The sequence below is a fragment of the Lepus europaeus genome (genome assembly GCF_033115175.1).
Source record: "Lepus europaeus isolate LE1 chromosome 21 unlocalized genomic scaffold, mLepTim1.pri SUPER_21_unloc_4, whole genome shotgun sequence".
NCBI classification, from domain to species: Eukaryota; Metazoa; Chordata; class Mammalia; order Lagomorpha; family Leporidae; genus Lepus; species Lepus europaeus.
Window position 1 is genome coordinate 378,161 of NW_026909009.1, and position 16,840 is coordinate 395,000.

Genomic DNA, 16,840 nt, shown 5'->3' on the forward strand with positions numbered 1-16,840 from the left:
GTTTCCCGAAATTCACAAGGCCTTGAAAATGATACTGCATCAACATTACATTTCCTGCATGCATTCATGGTACCATGGCTATATTACTCAGCTTTTGTTACTACAACCTAGAGACGTGAGAGGAGCTACTCGGGAAGGAAGAAAGCTCACTTCAGCTTGCGGTTTGGGCCATTCACAGTCCAAGATCTCAGGGCCTCATTAGTGTGGCACCTGATAGTGGTGGGACACGTATGGAGGGGGGAGCCTGTGGGGAGTGAGGAAGAGAAAGAGAAGCTAGGCTGAAGTCAGCTGATAGCCAGGCCTCTCCCAAGGCCACACCTGAAGGACTTCCTAGAAGGCCCACCTTTGGACTCCAGAATTGTATCCAGTCTCCCCCCTTAATCCGTTGACCATTTACCTAAGGCTTTAGGGACCAAGCCTTCAACTCATGGGCTTCTAGGGGACCCCCAGGCTGTCGGCGAAGCCTAACGGTAGCCTTGTGACGAGTGAATGTCCTGTGCTTGGGACACTGAAGAGTGCAGGCATGAGGGGTTGTGTGGTCAGCAGCCATGCGTCAATGGGTCAGAATGAAGGTTATGTATATAACACGGAAGAGGGGAAAGCAGGGGACGAATGTGGCAACATGGTAATTGGAGAACGCAGGCTAGGGGTATCTGGGTGTTAATTATACGATCATGATCAATTTTCTGTGCTTTTACATGGTTTCAAAATAGAAAGGGAAAAAAAAGCAGGTTAGGCATTTTGCAGAGCAGTTAGGACATAGGTGAGGTTGCCTGCCTGCATCCCATATTGTAACACCAAGAGGCGCAGCTCTGCTCTGGACTCAACTTCCTGCTAATGCAGACCTTGGGAGGCACCAGGGTGGCTCAGGTGACTGAGTTCCAGCCACCCACGTGGGACTGAATTCTTGGCTTCTGGCTTCAGCCCCTGGACTGTTTGGGATTTCTCTTTCTGGCTATCTCTCTCTCTCTCTCTGTCTCTCAAATAAATAAGTAAAATTAAACACAACACTAGCACATTAAAGAAATGAGGTATATCAGTAGAAGCAGAGGCACAAGGCAAGTGAGAGGAGAGACGTAGTTTAACCACCTACTAGGAATGTGTATCAATGCCAGTTTCCCAGTTGTGATGATGTACTACTGTTGTTACAAGACATCACCCTGACAAGAAACTGGGCCGAGGATACATGGGACCTCTCCGGATTGCTCCTTACAAACTGAGCGTGAAATGCACAAGCAGCTCCAAATCTAGAGCAAAAAAACAATCACGGAAAACACGACCGTGCCGGGCCTGTCCCTTGGAGGTTCTGATTGGGACTCTGTCCTGTCCCTCCTACGAGACTGGCTTTGCAGCAGTGTTTGAGAACCATGGTTAGAAGGAAAGGAGAGCGGCGGTCCTCAAGATCTGACACGCACAGGCACCACTTGGGATGTTTGCTAAAGACGAGATCTTAGGGCCTGGCGTTTGGCACAGTGCTTAAGATACTGCGTGGTACCCCCACAGCCCTTACCAGAGAGTTGTGGTTCCAGTCCTGCTGCCACATCCAGTTCCACCTTCCTGCTGGTGTGCACCTGGGAGGCACCGGATGGTGATCCCTGCCACCCCCCAGGGGAGACCTACATTGAGGTCCTGGCTCCTGGCTGTGGCCTGGCCCAACCCCAGCTTTTATAGGCACTTGGGGAGTAAACCCAAGTGGATGGAAGATCTCTATGTGTCTGCCTCTCTCTCTCTCTCTCTCTCTCTCTCTCTCTCTGCCTTCAAATGAAATAAAAATAAATAAAAATTTTAATGTTGCATATTTTAGGCTGGTTTTTGAGCTAACAGAATTGGTGTCTAAAAGGTAACACGTTTTTTGACAAAAGAGCTGCCAGGGATTTTGATCCAGCAGCCGAAGATTAGAGCACACCTCACATGGAAGGAACATTTTCCGAGTACTTTGAACTCTGTGGCTTGGATTTGGGGAACTACAGAAGAAAGATGTTTAAAAATCAAAGTTAACAACTCTTCTGCGTCATGCCAAATTAGGATGACTAAAAAGTGTGAAAACAACACAGATCCACAGAGGTTCACAGGGGAGGGTTGGGGGCAGGGTCTGCCCTGCTCTTTGGAACCATATCCTACACTTCTGGAAATTCAGGTGGGAGATGAAGTCACAGAAAAACATAGACAAGAAAAAAAAATTGCTGTTGACAACGTCTCACTATAGGTCAACTTCTACACAAATCACTGACCATTAGTATCAAGAAAAGACTAAATGACTTCAAGCTACAGCAATTTCCCTCTTATCTGTGGTTTCACTTTCCGTGGTTCCAGTTATCTGAGGTCAGCTGAGGTTTGAAAATAATACATGGAACATTCCAGAAATAAACAATTCATCAGTTTTCAGTTGCATGCTGTTCTGAGTAGCAGGACAAGAACTCACACTGTCCCCTTCTGTCCCGCCTGGTGGGTGGGTGGGGATCATCTCTTTGTCCACGCATCCACGCTGTCTGTGCTGCCCATCTGTTACTCCTTGGGGGCTGTCTCAGTTATCAGATTGACCATTGAGGTATAGCACATGCAAGAGAAAGCGCATTCATAGAACTGTTATTACAGCATATGGTTATAGTTGTTCTATTTGATTGTTGGCTGCTGTATTAATCTCTTATTTGTGCCTAATTTATAAATTATGCTTTATCTTGGGTATGTATGTATAAGGAGAAATATAGTATATGTAGAGTTTGGTGGTTTAAAGGGATCCACTGGGGGTCCTAGAACACATCGCCCATGTATGGGGGAACTACAGAACTTTTAAAATTTACTTATTGGGTTAGTGCTGTGGTGTAGTAGGTTAAGCCTCCATCTGTGGTGCTAGCATCCCAAATGGGTGCCAGTTCGAGTCCTGGCTGATCTTCTTCTGATCCAGCACTCTGCTGTGGCCTGGGAAATCAGTAGAAGATGGCCCAAGTGCTTGGGCCCTGCCCCAGTGTGGGTGACCCAGAAGAAGCTCTTGCTCCTGGCTTTAAATCAGCCCAGCTCTGCCCATTGCGGCCATTTGGGGAATGAACCAGTAGATGGAAAAGACTTCTCTCTCTGACTCTCCCTCTCTCCCTATCTGTAACTCTGCCTTTCAAATAAATAAATACATCTTTTTAAAAGTTACTTATTTATTTAAATTTTATTTGAGAGTTAAAGAGATGGAAAGAGTGAGACAAAAATAGAGTTCTTCTATCCACTGGTTCATTCCCCCAAATGCCTACCACAGCCAGGGATGAACCAGGCCAAAGCTAGGAGCCTGTAGCTCCATCTGATTCTCTTTTGTAAGTGGCAGGGACCCAAGTACTTGAGCCATCGTCTGCTGCTTCCCAGGGTCCACATTAGCAGGGAGCTGGTCTGAAGCAGGGGAGGTGGGACACGAACCAGGCAGCATCCTAGCCACAATGCAAACACCCACCCTTACTGTACATTCTAGAAGGCAAGAAAGTCCTGAGATATTCCTGAGACATTTTCATATAAAATTAATCTATGTCTTTACTATTAAAAAGGGTAAACTTAGATAAATTAAAAAATTAATGTTGTGTCATGTGAAGGCATTAATGTGTCAGTTAAATTTTTTTTTCTTTTTTAACTTTGGTCACATTCAAAATATGGCTCAAACTTGAGGGAAAATAATCCAGAGAAAACAGAGGCATGTAGGAAAGCCTTTTTAAATTTTTTAAAAAATTCTTAGGGCTTGGAAAAGATATGCCGAAATACAGAAATGAGTGCTCAGTGGGAGGTTGTATGGCCACAGGGCAGGGCTCAGACCTGGACCTGGACTAACAGGGCCAGCCTCAGCCCCCAGACCTGTGAGCCATCCTGGCAGGGAGCTGAGCTCATCGCTGGTGCTGCTTTATTGCGAATTAGGAAACTTATTCTGAGCACGCGTCTCAAGTTGTCCCTGGTCTCCACGCCGCCACTCCCCTGGATGTTTTATATCACCTTACATCTTCTGAAGGCATTGGACTTGCAGTTCCTACCTGGGGGAGTAGACAGCAAGTGGCCTAGACTCAGCAAGCCTGGAGACCTTGGCCAAGTCACACAGTCCTCTGGAGGTTTTGGGAGGTTAGGTTATGTTTCCTATGTCTGCCAGGTCTGAAGTCATAAATTCTGGGTCAAGTTTAAAGGAAAACCCTATTCCTGTATGATAATAGCCATAGAGTAGAGGATACATCATACAAAGTTCATGGAACCCTTACCCAAGAGCTATTTTCTTTTTTATTTTATTTTATTTTTTTGACAGGCAGAGTGGATAGTGAGAGAGAGAGATAGAGAGAAAGGTCTTCCTTTGCCATTGGTTCACCCTCCAATGGCCGCCGTGGTAGGCGCACTGCGGCCGGCGCACCGCGCTGATCCGAAGCCAGGAGCCAGGTGTTTCTCCTGGTCTCCCATGGGGTGCAGGGCCCAAGCACTTGGGCCATCCTCCACTGCACTCCCTGACCACAGCAGAGAGCTGGCCTGGAAGAGGGGCAACCGGGACAGGATTGGTGCCCCGACCGGGACTAGAACCCGGTGTGCCGGCGCCGCAAGGCGGAGGATTAGCCTATTAAGCCGCGGCACCGGCCCCAAGAACTATTTTCTTTAAAAGATTATTTATTTCAAAGTCAGGAGAGGCAGGAGCAGAAAGAGAGAGAAAGAATCCTCCATATGCTGGTTCATTCCCCAAATGGCTGCAACAGTCAGGCTGGGCCAGGCCAAAGCCAGAAGCCAGGAGCTTCTTCCAGGTCCCCCACATGAGTGCAGGGACCCAAGCACTTGTGCCATCTTCCACTGCTTGCCTAGGCTATAGCAGAAAGTTGGATCAGAAGTAGAGCAGCCAGACTCAAACCAGTACCCACATAGGATGCCAACACTGCAAGAGGTGGCTTCACTCACTGTACCACCATGCCCATGCCGGCACCCTGTGGTCTATTTCTGTAGGTCATTTGTAAGGTATACATTTAGGGCCTGAAACATTCCTCCCCGATCCAGATCTAAGCTTTATAGAGAACAGAGATGAGCTGCCGTGTTTCTGGTCCCTAGAAAAGTGCCTGGCATAGAGGGAGTATGCAAATCTTTGTTAAGCAAATGAATTGAATAGTTGATTGATTGAATCAATGAGGGAGGGAGGGAGGGAGTTGTTGGTTAGACATCCTGGCCAGCCCACACAAGCCGAGTTCAATCATCACATCACTATGTTATAATTACGGTGACAGTATTTGCCAAACCATGAATCAGGACCCGTAAAACGACAAAGATTTTTGTGCTGCTTCTGGTAGAGGAGTCAGTTGAGAGATACATTTTGGATTCTGAAATATTGGAATTTGGGGCACATGATGATAATTTCAAAGAACCGTTTTAGGCATTTTCTTTCATTTACTTGAGAGACAGAGGGAGACAGACAGAAATCTCCCATCTGCTGGTGCATTCCCCAAATGCTGGCAACAACCAGGGCCGTGCCAGGCTGAAGCTGGCTGCTGGGAACTCATTCCGAGTCTCCTACGTGGGTGACCAGGGACCCAAGTACTCGGTCCTTAGCTGCTGCCTCCCAGGGTGTGTATTGTTAGCTGGAAGCTGGAATGGGGAGCAGTACCAGGCAACAAACCCAGGCCCTCCCATGCGGGATGTGGGGGTCGGAACTGCTAGATGGAATGTCTGCCCTAAAAGACTTTTAAATCACACGAGTGATGGGCCGGCGCTGTGGCGTAGTGGGTAAAGCCACCGCCTGCAGTGCCGGCATCCTATACGGGTGCTGATACGAGTCCCGGATGCTCCACTTCCGATCCAGCTCTCTGCTATGGTTTGGGAAAACAGTGGAAGATGGCCTGAGTCCTTGGGCCCCTGCACCCACGTGGGAGACCTGGAAGAAGCTCCTGGCTCCTGGCTTCGGATCGGCTCAGCTCTGGCCATTGTGGCCATCTGGGGAGTGAACTAGCAATGGAGTGAACTAGCAGATGGAAGACCTTTCTCTTTGTCTTTCCCTCTCTCCCTCTCTCTCTGTAACTACCTCTCAAATACATAAATAAAATCTTTAAAAAAAAAAAAAAAGCAGTTAGGTGTGTAACAAGTAACAAACCTGGCCCAGGGCACGGTCTGGTGGGCAGTGGAGAGGGCTGTGCAGGACAGTGGTAGCCAGCTGTCACCATGTAGAAATACAAGCCCCGCAGGATTAAGCGCGTTCTGGTCTTCATTAAACATTTGACTTCAGGAGCCAAGTTGCAAGGCTGAGGGTGGAGGAGAGGGTAAGGTAAAAGCAGAAATGACATGAGATAGAGCAATAGACACATGAATAAACGGATGATAAGTCATGAAGTGTGGAAAAACAGAAAGCCGGATCTGGTGGACCAGAGGGTGGAGAGAGCTTTCTGTATTTTGCTCAGTTTTCTTCTGAGTTGTTTGACTGTTTTTTTTTTTAAAAGATTTGTTTATTTTGAGAGAGGGGGAGAGAGAGAGAGAGAGAGAGAGAGGTCTTCCATCCGCTGGTTCACTCCCCAGATGACTGCAACGGCCGGAGCTGCACTGATCTGAAGCCAGCAGCCAGGAGCTTCTTCCGGGTCTCCCATGTGGGTGCAGGGGCCCAAGCACTTGAGCCATCTTCTACTGCTTTCCCAGGCCATAGCAGAGAGCTGGATCAGAAGTGGAGCAGCCAGGACTAGAACCGGCGCCCATATGGGATGCCGGTGTCACAGGCAGCAGCTTTACCTGCTATGCCACAACACCAGTCCCTTGAATATTATTAATACTTTTGTATTAGATGTTATAAAAAAGGCTACAAAATAATGTGAAACTGCCTAACAAACTCTATGACGTAATGACCTCTGAACTGATGTGAGAATGGAGCATCTTCTTTATGGCCTGCATGTGTAGTCTACTTAGAGTTCTTAGGCATTTTCACATCATTTTGTAGCCTTTTTAAAATAACACTCAATATGTAAATGCTTTCTTGTTAAACAATATTCACACGGCTCAGAGGAAAACTGAGTAAAATACGGGTTTAATTTCTGCTTTAATTTTAGGATTTTCCACCCTCACCCCTGTAATCCTGGTTCATAAATTATATTTATTTTCAGTCTCCTAGCGTATGAATTTTAAGGTTATACATTTTCCTCTTTGTATAGCTTTGTCCTTGCCTCACAAATTTTACTGTGTAGTGCTTTCATTGTCTTTTATTTCTAATTGGTTTGTGACTTCAGGGTTTGTTTTTCTTATCCATGTTTAGGGAAATTTTTCTAAACATTCTAAGTAAATAGTTTTTTTTTTTAAATAATGATATTTATATTTATAGCATTTGTTATTTTCAGATTTTCGAATAATGTTCATTCTTTTTTTTTTTTTAATTTATTTTAGACAGGCAGAGTGGACAGTACAGGGAGACAGAGAGAAAGGTCTTCCTTTTTGCCGTTGGTTCACCCTCCAATGGCCGCCGCGGTAGGCGCGCTATGGCCGGCGCACCGCGCTGTTCCAAAGGCAGGAGCCAGGTGCTTCTCCTGGTCTCCCATGGGGTGCAGGGCCCAAGCACTTGGGCCATCCTCCACTGCACTCCTTGGCCACAGCAGAGAGCTGGCCTGGAAGAGGGGCAACCGGGACAGAATCCGGCACCCCGACCGGGACTAGAACCCGGTGTGCCGGCGCCACAAGGCGGAGGATTAGCCTACTGAGCCATGGCGCCGGCCCAGTAAATAGTTTTTGTTTGATTTTTTACTATCCTTTTGTGTTAATTTCTCATTTTTACTACATTGTAATCAGAGAATGGCCTGTTTGTATCTTCCTGGAGTTTACTAAGGCTTTTTTTTTTTTTTTAACCAATTTATTTATTTGAGAGGTAGAGTTACAGATAGAGACAGAGACAGAGAGAAAGGTCTTCCATCCACTGGTTCACTCCCCAAATGGCTGCAACGGCCAGAGCTATGCCATTCTGAAGCCAGGAGTCAGGTGCTTCTTCCGGGTCTCCCACACGGGTGCAGGGGCCCAAGCTCTCAGACCATCCTCTACTGCTCTCCCAGGCCATAGCAGAGAGTTGGATCGGAAGAGGAGCAGCCGGGACCCGAACTGGTGCCCACGTGGGATGCTGGCACTGCAGGTGGAGGATTAATGTACTGCACCACAGCGCTGGTCCCTTTCTTAAGGTTTTGTTTGTGGTCAACCAGATCATTTTTATGAATCCTCTATGATATTTTAAAAGAATAATCATTCTCTTTTGGGCACAAAGTTCTCAGCACATCTGCTAAATCAAGCCCTTAGTTATTGTTATCTAGCTTAGAGATTCTTAAAATACAGTTCCAGACCACCCATATCAGAATCGCTGGGGCTGCTTATTAAAAATGTAAATTCTCATACCCTACATACAGAAGTGGATCCGGAGGGGGCATAGAGTACTCATCTTAATCTACATTTTTAATCAGGCTCCTGCAAGTTCTTATCCTCCTTAGCAAACTACTGCAGTAGATCCTTAGCTATTTTTGTGTATGTGACCTGATCGACTCTTGTGATCTTACCCATGTTCCCTTTTTTTTTTTTTTTTTTTTGACAGGCAGAGTGGATAGTGAGAGAGACAGAGAGAAAGGTCTTCCTTTTTGCCGTTGGTTCACCCTCCAATGGCCACTACGGCTGGTGCATCGCGCTGATCCAAAGCCAGGAGCCAGGTGCTTCTCCTGGTCTCCCATGCGGGTGCAGGGCCCAAGCACTTGGGCCATCCTCCTCTGCACTCCTGGGCCACAGCAGAGAGCTGGCCTGGAAGAGGGGCAACTGGGATAGAATCCGGTGCCCCGACCGAGACTAGAACCCGGTGTGCCGGCGCCACAAGGCAGAGGATTAGCCTGTTGAGCCACGGCGCCGGCCACCCATGTTCCCTTATAGTTCTCCATTTGTGCTTCATCTATTTCCAATCTGATAGGGTGTACCTTTGATCCACATGAATATCTCAGTATCAGTTTGTTTATTGGTTTTAGCCTGTGGGTGAGCAGCTCTGCTGCCTCTTACCTAACACAGCCAGGGAGGGTCAAGCCCTTTAGGGGCTCCCCTCCACCCTGCCGCCAGGGGCTCCCCTCCACCCTGCTGCCGCTGCCGCCGCCATTGGACGCCTCTTCACGTGCTTCCTCTCCCTTGACCTCGACTCTGGGCTCAGTACCCCGCCCCGCCACGCACACACCCCACACTCGATTGCAAATTGTCCTGCCCGTGTCCTGGTCTGGAGCTCCTCTGCATTTGGTTCTTCATGGATGTGACCCCATCTGTCTTTCAGGGATTCCTCAGAATTTGTCGTGAGCCAGTGGCCTTCCTTGCTGTTGGGTCTCTGTCTTGCCTTCCCTGTCTAACTTCCTGCTGCGTGATCCTTCCTGCAGCGCACCTGCTCTGGGCAGTCTCGGGCCATAAGACAGGGTGGTCCTGAGGGGCCTGCCCAGGAGCCTGGCAGCCAGGAAACACACAGCAGATCCCTGTGCCTCTGCCTCCTTCGTCCCTGCTCTTTTCTCTTACGTCACTGCTTTCTCGAAGACAGGGATTGAATTTTTTTTTTTTTCTTCAGTGATGCACTTTAGAGACTGAACTCCAGAGTAATTTTGCTTCGAAAGAAAATTAGCTGGTGGGTAAAGCTGCTGCCTCCAGTGCTGGCATCCCATATGGGTACCGGTTTGAGTCCTGGCTGCTCCATTTCTGATCCAGCTCTCTGCTATGGCCTGGGAAAGCAGTGGGAGATGGCCCAAGTCCTTGGGCCCTGCACCTGCATGGGAGACCTGGAAGAAGCTCCTGGCTCCTGGCTTCGGGTAGACCCAGCTCCGGCCATTGCGGCCATTTGGGGAATGAACCAGCGGATGGAAGACCTCTCTCTTTCTCTGCCTCTGCCTCTCTGTAACTCTGCCTTTCAGAAAAAAAAAAAAAAAGAAAGAAAGAAAGAAAGAAAGAAGAAGAAGAAGAAAAAAATTAGAAAAAGAAATTAGACAGTAAAAGGTATCAAAAAGCTAAAAGCATTTGCACAGGTGTTTGAAGCCTATGTGTAACTCAAATTTTCTTAGCCATAGTTCCATCAAAATTGATGTAGGAGACTATGATTTTATCCATTTATTTATTATAGATTAATTTTATTTATTTGAAAGACAGAATTAAAAAGAGAGGTAGAGTCAGAGAGAGAGAGAGACAGGTCTTCCAACTGTTGGTTCACTCCCCAAATGGCTGCAACAGCTGATCCGAAGCCAGCAGCCAGGAGCTTCTTCCAGGTCTCCCATGTGGCCCAAGCAGTTGGGCCATCTACTACTGCTTTCCCAGGCGCATTAGCAGGGAGCTGGATCAGAAGTGGAGCAGTCAGGACTCAAGCTGGCACCCATATGGGATGCTGGCATCGTAGGTGGCGTCTTACCCTGCTATACCACACAGCCCCGAGACAGTGAATTTAAAATACACAGGGGTTGCAAACAAGAACGTGGTCAGGCAATTTTCCCATGCTAGAGGTGGGGGCCTGAGGCTCAGCACTTCACCTGCAGGTGAGGGTAGCTAGCGTCAGGGCCAGAACTTGAACCTGACCTGCTGTCCTTCCTAAGTGTAAGTAGAGGTCCAGTGTTCTATCCACTGATGCTTACCACACGCTTTGACACATTCAGCGGCCTCGAGGCAGCTTTGAGTATGGATGGGCAGTTTCATCAGCTCCATGCCAGTCCGCGGCCCCGTGCACCTGACTTTCATCCCGCTCCGGAGACTGCTGATTACAAGTTGGTACCAGGCAGGGAAGAAACATGGTCACGAGGCTCAGGGCCCAGACTCTGGAGTCAGCCGTTCATTTATCCAAACCCCGGCCCTCCCATTGTGAGCCGAGTGACCTTGGACTTCCACTTCAGTGCTCTCAGGAGACCTCACCATGCGGTAGTGTGGGGTGCTGACTTGAGATAACGTTCCTGCAGAGGTTAGCTCAGTGGCTGATAGGTTTCAAAGGCCCGGCTGCTGGCAGCTGTCTCTGTTGCTATTGATGTTATCGTGGTTGTTATCATATCGCAAAAATGTCCTGTTTGATGGGCGCCCGGCTCTGCTCTTTGTCTAGCCTAGCACAGGGAAGATGGGGCATTCCAGGGACTAATCCCCTGATCACCAGCCACCTGCTGCTTCCTCCAGCAGCATCTTCCAATCTCTGCCTGTGTTGGCCATCCCTCCACAGCCTCCCTGGCTCTCAGCAAAGGGGCAGATTGTCCCTCCTCCCCGGTACTCTCGCTTGTTCAAACACCTCCACCGCCAGGGCCACTGCTCCCTGCCTCCGTGGGCTGCGAGTCTTCTGTCTTGGAATTGCCCAATCATATTATTGTACGTCATTTCATCCCCTAAAATAGCGCGACATAGGTGTCATCCCGTATTTACTAATTGAGGAAACAGGCTGACCTGGGGTGGGTGGCAGAACGGAATGTCCACCGGCTTCGCCCGCTATCGTGGTCTGGAAGTCCGTTTTTGGAGAGTGGCCACCAGCCAAGACAGCCACTCCCTGGGAGAGCCTCAAGCAGGACAAGGCTTCTGTTCGTGGGGCCAGGGGGCATCTGTCTGGTCAGACAGAGGAGGCAGCTGAAGAAAACGCATGAAATAACAGAAACAAGGGCTTTTTAAAAATTATTATACTTAAAGATTCCAGAGGGGAGAAGGTAACATGACTTGTATGGCCAGTGGGAAGGTTAGCAGGGAGGGACTGCAGAACGAGAGAGAGAGAGAGAGAGAGAGAGAGAGAGAGAGAGAGAGAGAGAGGGAGGACCAAAGCTGTCATTGGGCCGGGGCATTCTCCAAGCAGGTTTCCTGCGGAGAGATCTAATTGGTGGGTTTAGCTCCAGCAGGCATGGTTCCAGGAGGCCACGCTGTGATGGACAGATGGGCACGGCGGCCCCTGTACACAGCCCGTGTGGAGTGGGGCAGTGGGGTCAGTCATGTGGGTTGCAGCCAGCTGTCCCCACCAGGTGAAGAGCTGGTAACCGGGCCCCTGCTCCCGGGGTGAGCAGCGTGGACGCCACAGCAGCACAAACCCTGGGAACTCACGACCCTCTGAAAGCAGAGTGTGAAATCGTTTTGCAAGCATTTGGGTGTGTGAACCAGTGAATGAGAGTGTTCTCTCTCTCTCTCTGACCTCACATTAGAAAAACAAAAGCAGCGCAGCTCCTGAGTTTCTCTGGCTTTCTGTATCCCCATGTGACTGCTTCCTCCCCCTGCACACACTCCCACCATGATGCCATGGCGAGATGCAGCCCAGTGGCCTTCACCAGGGGCGGAGTCGGTGGGGCCGCCAGGTCTTGGATTTTCAGCTGCAAAACCGCGAGCTGAAGAAATCTCTTCTGCTTTACAAAGGACCTGGGCTCAGATATTTTATTAAGCAATAAAAAAACAGAACTCAGGTGATCTACCAAGGATGAAGCCTCCTGATGGAGAAAATAAACCAAATCTGCTGGTGTTGTTAGAGGAATTCTTCCAGACAGAAAGCAACAACAGTGCCCCCTGATGGAAGGAATTTACCCCGCGGCCACTTGGAGAGCAGCTCATCCAGGGTAGAGGAACCAGATGGGGCTGATGCCGACAGACAACTCGACAACTCGGCCAGACAGGGATCTCACGCCTTAGGGTGTTTGATTGTCCTGTATTCTGGAAACAAAGAGAAAATAAACTAAACAAGAGTAGCAATTGTGAAGGCATTCAGTGAGAAACCAGGAGACTGAAAAAACAAAAATACGGAGGCTGAGAAAGTTACCAGGTAGGGGTGGGGTGTGGCCCCGCAGGTGGAGCTGCTGCCTGGGCTGCCTCCACTCCCATCCTGGAGTCGCAGCTGCCCGCGTCTACCCACCTGCCTGCTATAATGCACCCTGGCTGTTGCAGAGGGAAGCAGCAGGTGGAAGATCTCTTTTGTCTCTCTGCCCTTGCAGTAGATGAACATAAATAAGAATGTTATTAAGAACGTTACCATGTAAGTTATACCTCAACAATAAGAGACTTAAAAACAGGTTCCCAGGGACCTGCGCCTGTGGTGTAGCAGGTAAAGCTGCCATCTACAGTGCCGGCATCCCATATATGGGTGCCGGTTGTGTTAGGTAGGAAGTCAGATATGAGCTTATGTGTGTGTGACAAAGGCCTAAAGAGAAGACATCTATGTCCAGCACATGCATCTGCATCTCAAAGTCATCCCAATAATGTTTCAGGGGCAGCCCCGTGTTCGCATCCTGCCCTGTCCCCTCCTACCCGATAACCTTCCAGGTGGGGGTCCCCACCCTTTCTGCCTGACACATCTTCCACAATCTCCCAGATGCAGCCCAGTATCTGCATTTCAAATACCCTGCACCGGATCCTGGGTTAGGATGGTGCTAGCTAGGCTTCCTCCTGTCTGATACCTTCAGGGGAAAACTCAGATAGGAGCTTCTTAATATTTACAGCCATAAAATCCTTTGTTTCAGGAGGAGATGTGTGAGAACAAAGACCCATCTCCTTACCACCCACCCCCCACCCCCCGCGCGCCTCAACCGGACTGGGCGCTCAGCCCTCTGCCTCTCTGCTGAGCCGCCCTCCCGCCTGCCCAGGTGTAATCTCTCCACTCAACCATGTAATCTCGCTCCTCCCCCCCCACCTCCAGTCCGAGCGACTCGGCACTCTCAGGTCCTGTCTGGAGAGGTGCCCATCCATCCTTACGGATGTCCCTTCCCTAATAAACCTTGCTATTCTACCTCCCACTACTCCCTGTCTCACGCCTGAATTCTTTCTTGCGCGAAGACAAGAACCCTGCCATCCACCGGTAACAGCTGGAGTCCCAGCTGCTCCATTTCCGATCCAGCTCTCTGCTAATGCGCCTGGGGAAGCAGTGATCTGATGGTTCCCTTCCCAAATGGCCACAAAGGCTGGGTTGGGCCAGCTGGCAGCCAGGAGCCTGGAGCTTCATCTGGGCCTCCCATGTGGGTTCGGGCACCCAGGGACTTGGGTCATCTATCCCTGCTTTCCCAGGCCACAGCAGAGAGTTGGATGGGAAGTGGAGCAGCCGGGACGAGAACCAGCGCCCATATGGGATGCCGGCACTGCAGGTGGCATTTTTACCCGCCATGGCCACAGTGCCAGATCCAGACATATAGACTTCTCATAGCTAAGAGGTGTTGGATCAAGGACTTCAACACAGAATTTTTTTTCTCTGTGTTCAATATTCTTCCTGATACAGAGTTTCTCTGTAGAAATTATAGATAAGAAACCAGAAAAAAAAAAAAACCAGATATGGGTGGGCATTTTGGCTGTTACACCTGTGCCCCACATTGGAGTCCTGAGAGTCAAGCTCCCTGCTAATGAGACCCTGGAGGGAAGTCACAGCGGCTCAAGTAGTTGGGCCCCTCCCACCCACAGGGGATACCCAAATTGAGTGCTCAGCTTTTGCTAGGGCTAAGCTGTTGCAGGCATTTGGAGATTGAACTAGAGGATGGGAGCTTGTGCTCCCCCCGCCACCCCGTGTGACTCTCAAATTGATAACTCCTAAATACAGGCACTAAAAGAAGAGAGACAACAGGGGCCGGTGCTGTGGCGTAGCAGGTAAAGCCACCACCTGCAGTGCGGGCATCCCATATGGGCTCCGGTTAAAGTCCTGGCTGCTCCACTTCCGATCCAGCTCTCTGCTATGGCCTGGGAAAGCAGTGGAAGATAGCCCAAGTCCTTGGGCCCCTGCACCTGTGTGGGAGACCCAGAAGAAGCTCCAGGCTCCTGGCTTCAGATCAGCTCAGCTCCAGCTGTTGCGGCCAACTGGGGAATGAAGTAGCGATGCAAGACCTCTGTCTCTCTCTGCCTCTCCCTCTCTCTGTGTAACTCTGACTTTCAAGTAAATAAATAAATGTTAAAAACAGAAGAAGAGACAGACAGGCAGGAGACCAAGGCAGGAGGGCGCTGCCTGGCTTACTTACTCACGGGACAGTCATTTACGATGCCTGCCCGCCCGCTGCCAGGTGTGAGGTTAGGGAAGAGGAGGCCTTCAAACAAACAGATACATTACGGGCCGCGTGAGTAGACCCATAATGGGGTGATTCAGGGAGCACAGCAGGAGGCCAGAGGCAGAATGACAAATTCTATTTGAAGAGGAAGGGCTGGGAGGAGAAGACAGAGAGAGAGGTCTTTGTGAGGGGAGGCTTAGTGATGCAGCATGGTGGGTGGTCCTGAGGCCGTCCAGGTGGGCCGGAGGGGATAGCTCCTTAGGCAGCTGCAGGGGCAAGTGTGACAGAACTGCAACCGCAGGTCACCTGGCGGCTGGGGGTGGGGCACAGGGCGCGGGGTGGGCGGCTAGGTTTGAGTTCATTCACTGGGGCAGACCCCTTGTTCGTTCCAATGCAACCCAAGTGTGTAACAAGGAGGTAGAGGATTGTTTTCTGAACTGGCAATAGATCTTCCATTCTTTGGAAATACCAGTAGGAAGCATTGCTGATGGGAGGTTGTTAAATAAAACCTATAGGCGGCCATGGATGTAGGCTGAGCTCCTGCATGGGGCCCAGCATGCCGCACCACAATGGAGTCTCTCATGCTAAAACTCCACGTCACTCAACAGAAACCGGGTTGCTCATCGGGCTTTCTGAGGAACAGGAGAGCTAACAGACAAATCTCCACTCAGGCCAGTTTAGAAGTCCCCTCTGCTCGATTTATTTATTTATTTATTTATTATTATTATTATTATTATTATTGACAGAGTGGACAGTGAGAGAGAGAGACAGAGAGAAAGGTCTTCCTTTGCCATTGGTTCACCCTCCAATGGCAGCCGCGGCTGCTGTGCTGTGGCCAGTGCACCGCACTGATCCGAAGCCAGGAGCCAGGTGCTTCTCCTGGTCTCCCATGCGGGTGCAGGGCCCAAGCACTTGGGCCATCCTCCACTGCACTCCCTGGCCACAGCAGAGAGCTGGCCTGGAAGAGGGGCAACCGGGACAGAATCCGGCACCCCAACTGGGACTAGAACCCGGTGTGCCAGCGCCGCAGGCGGAGGATTAGCCTAGTGAGCCGGCGCCGGCCTGCTCGATTTATTTTTAAAATTTATTTGAGGCCAGCGCCGCGGCTCACTAGGCTAATCCTCCACCTGCGGCACCGCCACCCCGGGTTCTAGTCCCAGTTGGGGTGCCGGATTCTGTCCTGGGTGCCCCTCTTCCAGGCCAGCTCTCAGCTATGGCCCGGGAGTGCAGTGGAGGATGGCCCAAGTACTTGGGCTCTGCACCCCATGGGAGACCAGGAGAGGCACCTGGCTCCTGGCTTCAGGCCGGCGGGCTGTAGCGGCCATTTGGAGAGTGAATCAACGGAAAAAGGAAGTCCTCTCTCTCTGTCTCTCTCTCTCTCTCACTGTCTAACTCTGCCTGTCAAAAAAATTTTATTTGAAAGGCAGAGTGAGAAAGAGAGAGAGAGATCTTCCACCCGCTGATTCATTCCCCAAATGCCCAAAGTGGCCAGGAATAGGCCAGGGTGAAGCCAGGAGCCTGGAACTCCATCTGGGTCGCCCACGTGGGTGACAGGGGCCCAAGCACTTGGGCCACCTTCAGCTGCTTTCCCAGGGGCATTAGCAGGGAACCAGATGGGAGGTGCAAACTACCCAATGCTCGCCCCTCCCCTTGGCTTTAAACTCAACCAGGAAAGTAACTTTGAAACGTTTTATTCTCTGTTCTCTACCATGCCTGTTCTGTGAAAGTCGCCACCATTCTCAGTCTGTGCAGCTCATGGGAACACCTGTCCTATTTTATACACGGAAGTGTTCAGCCTGATTCTAGAATGACATTCAAAAGCCAGTAGGGTCTTTTCGATTAAACTTGTTGTATTTTGTCTTTTTGACAGGTGAAGGAGGCTCAGTCCCACCATGGGGTCTGGATTTGCACCAAGACTGAAAAGAGGGCCAAGGCTGCTTTGT

At 49.9% G+C, this 16,840-nt stretch overlaps 1 long non-coding RNA gene across 1 annotated transcript in view; it reads left to right on the forward strand.

The window, feature by feature from the left end:
* The window catches only part of LOC133754341 (uncharacterized), a 51,272-nt gene extending 34,432 nt beyond the window's left edge, over positions 1-16,840 (forward strand). The window contains exon 3 of the long non-coding RNA XR_009865212.1: positions 16,768-16,840. This is a non-coding gene — a long non-coding RNA (uncharacterized LOC133754341). The remainder of the gene's footprint in view (positions 1-16,767) is intronic.